Source organism: Accipiter gentilis, chromosome 28 (genome assembly GCF_929443795.1).
Source record: "Accipiter gentilis chromosome 28, bAccGen1.1, whole genome shotgun sequence".
NCBI lineage: Eukaryota > Metazoa > Chordata > Aves > Accipitriformes > Accipitridae > Astur > Astur gentilis.
Window position 1 is genome coordinate 2,057,564 of NC_064907.1, and position 11,881 is coordinate 2,069,444.

Consider the following 11,881-nt stretch of genomic DNA (forward strand, 5'->3'; position numbering starts at 1 on the left):
AGGTATGTTTATTCTGTACTTCCTAATTCAGTGAATGGGTTCTGATAATAAGCAAAACATGTCTTCTACCTGAAGCTAATAATGTCTCTCAGCAGGATAAATGGGCTTTCAAAGAGCTCTGTGATGATTGCAGCTGAGCTACTTCTCATATTTGAACCAGATCTTTTCAGCTCTAGTTGGACAAATATTTTAAGTTGCCACTGCTGTCTTTCCCTCTCTGCCCACCCCAGATTCATGTCCCAACCTCGGGGGGGGGGGGGGGGGGGAGGCTTCTCTTATGCCAGTATCATTCTTTTTCAGCCCAATCAGTTCTCTAGATCACCCTGTGGCTGCCCAGGTACTTGCATGGGCACCAAGCAGGAGATAATCTGGGCAAGGGCATGAACAGCTTAGGCCAGGGCAAGATTGCTTCCTCCAGCAACAGCTGATACCAATTTCTGCTGCCTGAAGTTTGTCAAACTACTGCCTTGGACATCAATATGTTGCACAAGACATACTCAATAAAATATAAAAGTATAAAACAGTCTGTCCATCAGAGCTACTGTTCATTGAGAAGTCCTACAAGGAGCCATGGAGGTTGACTGCTATTGATTTGGAGAGGACTCTGTGCTGGTGCTGGTATGCACACATCACCCACCATGTCACAACCGTTCATACAGATCTAAAATTGCAGGCCTACAAATAGCTGAAGTACCCCTAAACCCCCATTCCTCAGCTGAACCCCACTGAATGCCACTGAATCCACCCAGAAAAAGAGGCATTGCCCCACATGTGCGCCTGACCTCAGCCTCAGCGTTTTAGCTTAACTTGCACACAGTGTGGGGAGAATCAGATTTTAAAATTGTAATGGGAATGGGGTTTTTAATTTCTGAATATTGGTGCCAGAGTTGGTCACAATCTTGTTATTATACAAAACTATGTCTACTAGAGGGTTCTTCTAATTTTGTCTAATAAAATCAGAATGAAAATTTTATTAAAATAATAAATTCCAATTATATAGTTATGTGAACTGTTAGAAACTGAAGGCTGAGTCATATCCTACTGCAGAGGTAAATACTGATAATAATACTTAGCATTTTTTGATTCAAAGCACACTTGATTATTAACTAATTGACTGATCATTAATTATCCACTAATTTATCCTTTCTGACATAGCAGTGGCTTCCATTTTATGCATGGAGTAATTTTGGTGGATCACATTTACCTGACACCAGATTCTGATTCAATGATGTGGTGAAGATCAGACTTCAAATTTCTGACCACATTGTCTTCTCACTGGAAATTAATAATTTGATAAATTTATATAACTGAGTAAATGTGAACAAAACTTTTCCATAGCCAACCTGCATTATAAAGGATAATTTTTAATTAATCAACTACTAATTGAATTTGATCTTTCTGACACTGAAGTCTGAAGCCTGGACTTTCTCAGAGTTTACATGGTTGCTTACACCAAAAGAAGGTGAAGGTAAATTGCTTTCAAGTCAGAAGTGCAGAATTTTAAATTCATTGTGCACTTCCAGACAAGTGGAAGTGATTGCACAAGTGATGTGGGTCTCTAGACAAGTATCCTCATATTCTAATCTCAGGCTGTAGTGTCATCATGCGCCTCATACAGTAAGGCAGGTGGAGTACATTGCATTGCTCCAAATGTAAACTCTGGAAAACAAAGAATATGAAAGCAAGACACACATAATCCGTACAGCACAATCTTACCTCTGCCTTTCTGAAATGATGACACTGCACACCAGAAATACAATAGCTTTACAGATGATGAGGGGACACTTTGGGAACCAATGCCAAGGCAGAGCCCTGAAAGCCAAACCTTTACCTCTTCTCTTCATTCAGACAAATCTCCAGCTCAGGTCAAATACATTGAGTAGGAGACACTTACTTCACACAACCCATCTCAAGGTCTGTAAATGTTATTTTTCTCCTTTCTTCTGCTCTCAATATTACTTCTGGGCTACTGCATCCTTTTGACCCTCACTAAACCTTGGAGTCCTTTCTGCAGGATACATCCAACCTGCTGATAATTTCTGTAGTGATAGGAAAGCTTGTATACCTCTGCAGGTACAATCCACAGAACTAAGTGTTGACAAAAGCCTTGTTTCATGTACATGTATACTTCCCCTCTTGCTGCAGTCACAGCTCTGGGAAACTGCCACTCAGTTTGTTCACCATTCCATACAGCTACATACAGCCCAGTGGCTGCAGCTGGACTGAGTATAGAGAAATAGTGCAGTTTAAACCATTAGAACACAACCCCGGTAAGACAATTATTTCACTATTTCTACTGTTTACTTTCCAGGTTTTGGACACCTCAGAGATTAAGTGTGACCAAAGCATTTCTCTGAGGAACACCAGGCTGGGCCAGAGAAGTTGCCTGATTCACAGCCCATGGCTGTGGCTATAGTAAGGACAGGCAGGGGAGGAAAAGGAAATAGCAAGTGTGGAGCTGCCCTCCACTCTCAGCTCTGACTGCTCGGCATTTTTCACTGCATTTGGCCCTTGTAAAGCAGGAACCTCTGACCTAATCACTCAGCAGCTTTATTTGACCACACTCAGTCTCTCTCTTTAGGAAACATGATTACTGGGTCCTAAATGCTTCCTAGAGTCTTTCATCTTTCCTCTATCTAATTAATGCTAATTTCCTTGATGGTACTCCTAAAGTACAGTTGGAGCCTGGATGTAGATTAGAGACCACTTTACAATATCAGCAGTAAATCAGACAGAGATTGTGAAGCACATATGATATGCATTTCCTTGGAGTTGTGAAGGGTGGGACTTTATCTTGCAGTGCATTAGTGCCCCTAAGATTGTGTACCACTATAAGTCACTCAGTTATCATGACATTTGGTTGCCTGGAAATCCTCTTCCTTTACTCCATATGTTTATTTCATTTTTGTAGACAAATCAGTTTGACACGTTAACCTGGAACTATATCTTTTGCCTTTCAGACAGTTTTCGAGAGTGATCTTTCCCAAAGAGCAGAATGTATAATAAATGTGCTGAGAGAAATTAAGAGGGACTAAAATGATATTCAGGAGGTTCACACTCATATTTTGAACCCAGAAGTGTACCTGAGACATAAGAGAAGAAGGCACATTAAAACCAAAAGGTACACTCAGCTTGTACTGTGACAGGTATGATAGCATTGAATACATGAAAAGAAAATTATCCTCCATTTTAGAGATTCTTGCCTACAGTAAGAAAGGCATATGGGTTATTTTTCGATGTAATATTAAACCCCTTGGCTATACGACTTAAGCCAAATCATGCAGCCAGCATCATTCCACGTTACTGAGAAGTTGTTCATATAGGGATATATGACTGCTTGCACAAGCACGTTGCAAGGTAAATTTGTAGATGCCATGCAGAAGTCGAGGTGGAATTTGGAGATCAAGTTGTAAAGACGTGTCCTAAATGCTCTAAAAGCCAAACCTATCTGGCTCTGTAACTCCAAGCAACTGCACTCCATTGTCTGGTCACTTCCAATGGTGGAAAGCAGATATGAAATATGGCTCTTTTGGCTTGGTAGTATTTTGTCATCACTTCCTACTGATTACCCAGGGATGTGATCAACCCAGGGAATTCCCACAGATTTTGTCTCTGTTATTCTGAACAGTATCTCTTTGATGGCAATACATGCAACCCAGTACAGTTTATAACTTGACTCAGATTACTGTTGTAACTCTCAGTTACAGTATCAGCTCAGTTTCTCTGTATCTCTTGTTACTGCCAAAGATCGGAAAAGCTCTCAGTAGATCTTCCTAGCTAAAGTACAGTGTCTTCTAAAATCCATTCAAGGAATGAAAACTCAAACAAATATACCCTTTCTTCCTTAATAATACAAAACTTCCCCATGTTTTTACCTGAGTGTGTATATCAAATATAAAATGAGAACATGATCAGAGCACATGTATATAAATTTAAGAAAAATGATATATGGAGCTTTCTCCAGAGATGATTTTCTGAGACACCATATATGAAAATAAATTCATTTTTTCAATAACAGCTTAACTTCAGTGACTACAGTGACCCAAAACCAAATTATTTTCATTGTAAATTATGATACCCACGTTTTGCAAAACCTATGTGTTATTTAGTTTAAAATCCTCCTCCCTTTCAATGAAATACAGTAGCTGGCACTTCTACTGAAAAATTCATTAAATATTTCCATATTGGTTTCCAGCTTGTCTGGTGTTTTTGCCTGGCAGAATACAGTGCATCTTTGTGTGTTATTAATAGGCTGAGCTTCTGGACAAGACCATGCTTTTTGCCACTGCAGAATTTTCTTACAAACTGTGCACTATAAAATGGACAGAAACAGAAACTTTTATACATCCAGTGGACTATTTTTGACAGAATAAGTTAAGTCACTTTTATTAGACAAAAGCTGAAATAGAGATTTCTTCCCTTCAAAGCATAAATTAAATATTTTCAAAAAATCCTAGGCATTTTAGCAGTTGCCAAACTGGAAGGAATGTGGGAGGCTGTTAGGCTGCAGGTCTGGTCTTTGGACTGTATGAGTCCTCCCCTCCTTTTGACTCTAAGATGAAGGATAATGGTATGAACACTGCAGGTGCAGAACTACATAGAAGGGTTGCCAGATGTGGGTGGTGCAGACAAATTACTGTCAAGCATTAAAGGAGCATTTCCAGGAGGGCTGCAGGCTCTGGGCTGGGAAATGTGCCATTCCCAACAGCACTAGGAGCCACATGCAATGCTGCTATGTCCCCCACGCACTCCAGAGATATCCCAAGACCTTAAGGTTGAGTGCTGAAATAATACAGCATTTCAATATTAGGTACCCTCACTGCCCTGTCACCCAGGAATCCTCTAGCCGAGCAGTGCAGATACGTCTCTGAGGCTCAACTAAGACATGTCTGTACTTCCTGGCATGCTCAGCATGGGTGGTGGAGCAGGAGAGCAGCTGTGTGTGGCCTTGTGCCCAGTGGGCAGGAGCTGGTGGAGCTGATTCTTCTCATATGGAGGAGTTAAAACAAGAGGTTTCCTTAATCCTCACTCCTACAGATGAACATGTCTTCTAAATGAAGGCAGTACAGAAAACAGTCTAAGAACCGTCAACCCTTTGAGATCTTTATACTACAAAGATGGTTTTGGTGGAATCTGCCAGATATTGTCACCCCTGGAGCAGAAATAAACACGTGTCTTAGTCTCAGCTGCAATATGTCATAAAGCTGGGTAATGTGCTAAACCACTGGTGAAGAGGGAGTTGTGCTATTGAGCCAGTATGTGAGTTGTTAGGGAGGTAACAACATGCTTTTCCTTGTGCTGTCTCCCTGGTGTGTGGGGGGGGGAGGGGGGGCAGCTCTAGCAGACAAGCATAGAGGAATTTTCTGAAATTAAGTGATCTAAATTTGCCAAATGAGACCATGCCCTAAATGACAACAAGAAGGTCTCATAGAGCTGAATATTTTATTGGCAGCATTTCTGGTTTCCTTCATTTCAGAATGAGTGGGATGAGGATGAAAACAGACACAGGCAGACAAGCTGGTCCCCTGAATCTCTTTATTTATGAAGTTCAATACAGTAAAAGACAAGGCAAGAGTCACTCATTTAAATCGTGTCAATCACATTCACCAAATTTATGTATTTAACTACCACCAATCTAAATTATTTCGAGTGTGCTCCTTCCCCATCTTTCCATTCACCTCCATCCAAAACCTACCCTCCTACCTCAAGGCTTCTAGGTTTTGAATGAAGAAAAGTGGTGTTATCTGTCATTTGGCAAAGTGAAGGTCTCCTCCAACTCAGTACAGGATGAAAACTTACTGAGTGTCCCTAGCCTTGACCAGGTCACAAAGTGGAAGTCATACAAAGATGGGAGACTATGTCCTAGGAGTTTCAGCGTTAATTTAGTGGGAAGGGATGGGGTTGGCAGAAGAGAATCTCTCAAAATGATTTTGTGCACAGTGGCTGCCCCATGCGTAGAAGTTGCATATCCTGGAATGAAACACAAAGAAATGAAAAAGGAAGCAGCAGTGGTTGAGTAAAGAACATGACATGATATGAAAAGATGGATTTTTTTTTAAAGCAAGAAGAGTTTGGAAAAGGTTCTAACATAAGGTCTGCAATGGACAGAGTAGCATGTCTTTGATGACAAAGTTGTTCTCCCCTTTTGCTGAAAGTTCTTTGTTCAATATTTCAAGAAAACAGCATGATTTTTAATCTACTCTAACAAGTTGAAAATCCAGAGTGCTTTCTTCTTTAGCTGTGTGTGCTTTAACACCAGCAGCCGCATGCTGGGAGCAACAATCAAAACCCGGGAACGTGCTGCGTGTTCTTCAGCACCATCTACTGGCACTTTCCTTATCCACCACTTGGGCATTGCATCACCTACAGCCCTTGAGTCACTGTCAGGAAAAAGAAAACAAATAAAATCCTCCAAGATACTGTCCATACATACTAAACCTAAGGACTAGCCTGGCTGAATTGGTGCTTAAATAGATTTTGATTCTCATAAGAAATATAGTACAAATCAGTCAACTTAGAAGCTGTGCAACTGAGCTAATAGTCGTACATGTCCCCTAACAAAAGAATAATGGAGGCCAGGGACAAAAAGACAACTCAGAGCAAAACAAAACTCATGAGGTGGTGAAAACACAAGACAAGGTTATCTGGACAGGGAAAAAATCTACAGGAAATGTAAGAAGATGTTAACCTGGCAAAGAGCTTTTGGAAGCAGAGACTGGGGCCAGTATGTATTTCCTGAGATCTGTGCCTTAAGAATGGCATTCCTGAACAGGCTTGAACTGTTATTCTCAAATTTTGCAATACTCCTTTTTAAATATAAAACTGATTAATAGGGAGGGATGACTGTGTTTGTTAAAAATTTAGATAAACAAGCTCTGACACCTCTGACTAGAGCAGTTCTGCATACTGCTTCAGTGGGACAGATCTGGTGCTGGGTTTATTGACAGCCTCTACTGTCTTCAGAAGCAGTGACATGAAAACAAAAAGGAAAACAAAATTTGGAGCACATATTGTAGACACTGTAAATCGATGCATCTCATTGACATCAAAAGCACTTACTGATCTGCTGCAGTGGAGGGACCTTTTCCTGTATGATGCCTTTTCTGCCAGTGGAACAAACCCAAATTGAAGCACAGCCACTGAGTGAGACTGAAAATATATTCAATAAGTTGAATAGTGTTCAGCGCCAATTTTCAGTATTAATTTCATTGACAAAAGTTGGTGTGCCAAAGGCATTCCAGATAACCATGAATGAGCTGTTCCTGCTGTTTCTGAACATGAAATAAGAACAGAGAAAAATGGCATAACAGAATGTGCTACTGACACATTGGGATAAATAACCATTAAGCCTGTCTAAGGTTTTTGTTTGTTTGTTTACCTACAGCTCTATCTTCACAGATTTATGTTCAGTGAAGCAGTACAGAGAGAAAAGCATATTCTCCTCAGCATGGAAGTTGACCTCAAAGTCATCTAGTCCAATAAAAATCTATTGATAAAAGGCTTCTAATCAAAACCTTCTATTCACAACCTTTTCTTAAAAACTTTCTAATTAACATTATACTTAATTGCAACATCAGCAAAATGTTCACAAAATTAACGTTTTGCAGTATCTATTTTGACAGCAACACCTCCTGAAAGATGTTTCAAAGTTGTCAGCTTGGCCTCATGAGAACAAAATTTAGGCAAAATCCATTTAGCATCAGTGCTTGCTTATGCTATTGTTGCAAACACAAAGGCCTCCAGTTGCTAAAGACAAGGCAACTAACTCAGTTATGAGCTGTAGCTAGGGATTCCAGCAAGCTGTAGTTCCCCATGACATTTACAGGCTTGTGAGTTTTGTAAATCTTTTTGGAGGATGTTATTTCCAAAGCAAATACAAGGACCTGAGACATCTTCCAGAGTTAATGATTCCAGCTCTGATAGAAAGGCCACATGTGTGGGAAAGAGTTTAATATAGAAGAAGTCAGTGGATGAACAAACCACAGGTAAAGCAAGACCAGATGACAAGTGAGGTTAAGAAGACAAAGGCTTGAAATGACAAATGCTGGAAACGTTCTTTGAAAAGGCAACTGATAAAGAACAGGCAAAGGCAGATTCAGAAAAATTAAAAATGATAGAAAAATTGCCCCTAGAAGTTATTCTGGAATTGATGCATATCAAGCAGTTTACTATTTATATACTTCTTTAAAAAGACTAAAAGAAAACACTGGAGTATGTTTTGGGGGATATAAAACATCCAACAGGCTCCTCTGTGCAATTTTATGATGTTTCCAAATTTAGTCATTTTAGCAACTATGAGATCAGAAAGTTGCTACTGTACTTCACTGAAGATCAGAAGTTGGCAACGTATTATTCCAGATGGCTTTTGGACAGATCCAGGATGCCCAGATAGAGCTGAAGAGCATTTGGTGAACATATGGGCAAGTGAGTTGCTTGTAGATTTTGCAAGACATTGATAGCATCACACTTCTGGCAAAACACAAACTACTTATTTCCATTTATAAGAAAGGAAAGCCTTGACAAGTGTTTGTCTTGGATGACAGAAAGTAGAATGTGGACCAAAGAATTTCCTAGTAGCATCTATAGCTGAGGTAGAACAAATCCTACAACTTAGGGAGAGAAAGACAAAACAATGAAACTCCACAGCTGGAGTGCTGGAGCCGGAATTTGGCTGGGACTTGCAGATGTAAAGATAATCGTATCTCCTTCTAAGGGCTGCAACTCAGTGTGTCAGTAAGTGCTACAATTTGGTCTTCAAGTGCAATTCAAAGTGCTGTTTCAAAACTACCACGTCTTCTTCAATCCTCCAGAGACAAGTCAAAACTTGACATTAAAGGAAGGTGTTATTCCTTGTTCTGAGGGTAATCAAAGATAGATTTGGAGGACTCTGAGAGTTAATACCTGAGCAGATGGTCTGTGGTAGTAACAGATTTTAGCTCCTATTCCCTTCCCATTCAGTGCTTTACACATGGCACACGTATCTTTTGCTAGTCCTAGCATAATATGTTCTGTATGCAAGTGCAGAGTAGAAAAGCACAGAATAAAATTAAGAGTAAAATGTGCCTCCCACATGCACACATGAGGGACAGGATTTTTCCATACATATCAACAAACTTGTCCAAGAACTACAATGAAAGGAATGTAACTTCCTGTTAATAAGGCCAAAAACTCATGGCAAGGAGTTTTTATAAATAATCCAGTGCCGAGACTCCTACCTTCAGTTTGTGTGGGGACATCTGTGCAATTGGAGGATGCATATGCAGAGAAGGAGTCCTAGCCAGTCCTCACCTCATAGTAGGGGCCCGGCCAGCCCAGGGTCTCCCCACCTCCTCAGCTGCCCTGCAGTAAGGCCTGCATGGAGGTGTTTGCCCTCCTGCCCCAGCCTGTGACCACAAACAGTTAGCTGCGGTCCACAAGCACCGGTCCAGAGCCTGCTTCATGCATCCCTTCAGAGGAACTCACGTACTGTCAGCAGTGAACATACCCCAGCTCTAGTGAAAGCTACTTCCACTCTGCTGATGGGTAGGGTCCTACAGCTCAGTAAGCAAATTGCATTATTATAGCAGTGAGGTAACCGCGTGTCATGGTTTAAGCCCAGCAGGCAACAAAACACCAAGAAGCTGCTTGCTCACTCCTCCCCCCCAGCCCTGGTGGGATGAAGAGGATAAAATATAAAGAAACGCTCGTGGATCTAGACAAGGACAGGGAGGGATCACTCACCACTTATGGTCAAGGGCAAAAGACAGGCTCAACTTGGGAAAAAACAAAATCAATTTACTTTACTACCAATCAAAACAGGATAATGAGAAGTAAAATCAAGTCTTAAAATACCTTCTGTCCATCCCACCCTTCTTCCTAGGCACCATTCCACTCCCAATTTTCTCTACCTCCTCCCCCCTGGCGACGCAGGGGGACGGGGAATGGGGGTTGTGGTCAGTTCATCACATGTTGTCTCTGCTGCTCCTTCTTCCTCAGGGGCAGGACTCCTCACTCTTCTCCTGCTCCAGCGTGGGGTCCCTCCCATGGGAGACGGTCCTCCATGAACTTCTCCCACATGAGTCCTTCCTACAGGCTGCAGTCCTTCATGAACTGCTCCAGCGTGGGTCCCTTCCATGCAGTCCTTCAGGCACAGGCTGCCCCAGCGTGGGCTTCCCCAGGGAGCGGCGGCCATCTTGGGGGGCATCCATCCCCCTGCTCCGGCGTGGGCTCCTCCACGGGCTGCAGGTGGACATCTTGTCCCCCACTTACCTCCATGTCCTGGGGGGCACAGCCTGCTGTCTCACCACAGGCTGCAGGGGCATCAAAACCTGCTCCGGCGCCCCTCCTCCCCCTCCTTCCTCACCGACCTTGCTGTCTGCAGAGGGGTTTCTCTCACATCCCACTCCCCTCCCCTCTACAGGTTTTCCCTTCTTAAATATGTTATCCCAGAGGTACTACCACTGTCACTGATTGGATTGGCCTTGCAACCAGGGAAGCTTCTAGCAGCTTCTCACAGGAGCCACTCCTGCAGCCCCTCCCCCTCCAACAACTCCCTGGCACACGAACCCAAAACACTGTGCTAGTAGCTGTATCCTGTATCACTTCAGCTCTGTTTTAAACACAAAATAGTGGATGACTTCCCAGAGGAAAGAAGAACCAAGCATCCAGTCATGTGTTTGCAGAAGCCCAGCAAAGTCCAAATTTCTGGGTAATTCAACTACACTGTCTTGTTGCCAGGTACCTAAATACTGCTTAGTGATGCAGCATAATTACAGCTGGGTCCTAGTGACAGATGCATTTTGTTGTAATAGACAGGATATAGGAGCAACTGGAGCAGTTTTCTAGTAAACAGGATTAATAAGAGAGTGGTTGAGGAGATTCTATTGGGAGAGCATGAAAAACATTGCCTTTGGGAAGAAACTGAAGTTGGAAATTTGTATTTTGAGTGATGGGTAAAGGGCTAAGCCTGGACGACTCATAGAGTATTCTATAATCTTTACTAACTTTACTTGAGTTTTAACTAGCAATTTTGTTGTTCAACACAGCAATATATCCTTCTGTTACTCTACAGATCTGCCTCTTAGTTTTCAACAGGCCCACATGCCCTCCCACTCCAAGATGAAGGAGCCCACAGGATTGCCATCTAGGACTTTGCAGGGAGAGAGGAGTCAATAAAAAGTGTACCTAATGCCCACTTCAATCAACAGTGCTATCAAGTGTGATTTTATGAAGCTGAAGAATATTCAATAGCATTGCCTATTTAGGTTTTAATGAACAGATCATTTTACCCCAGAGGACTGTTCACAGTCACAAAGAAAACTGGATTTCTTACAGTGATTGCAACTGTGCTGGAATAGATAATTTAGTCACAGCATACAATGATGGCAAATAGCTCTCCTGCATATGGCATATACAATAGAACTATAAAATAAGTTATCTAATACAAGTTTTGTGTCACCTGCAATTGTTTCATCTGTTTAGGATATTTGGGGGAATAAAGGAGACGTCATTGAAAGGAATAATCCATTTGTGGAAATGAAGAGTACAGATTATTATACTTGCATAAAAATTACCTGCAGTAATAGCAATAGGTTACAGGACACCAGTGCTCACTACAATACTGCTTGTAACTCCTAGAACAGGTATTTGAGCCTGCTTCAGGTGGATGATGCCTAAGACTAATAGGAGACCTATATAAAATGTGCTTGTAGGCTTAGCTGAACCATTTAAACCTATGCTTAAAACCCACCAACTCAGCTGAAACTTTTGCTTAAGCATTCAAGCACGCCATACAGCTAAGGCACACCAACACTAGTGTATCATAGCAACTGGTCAGGGTAATTTCAAGGAATTCTGAATTTAGAGAATGTTTTATTTTGCTTTTATTTCCTAGCTACCTATA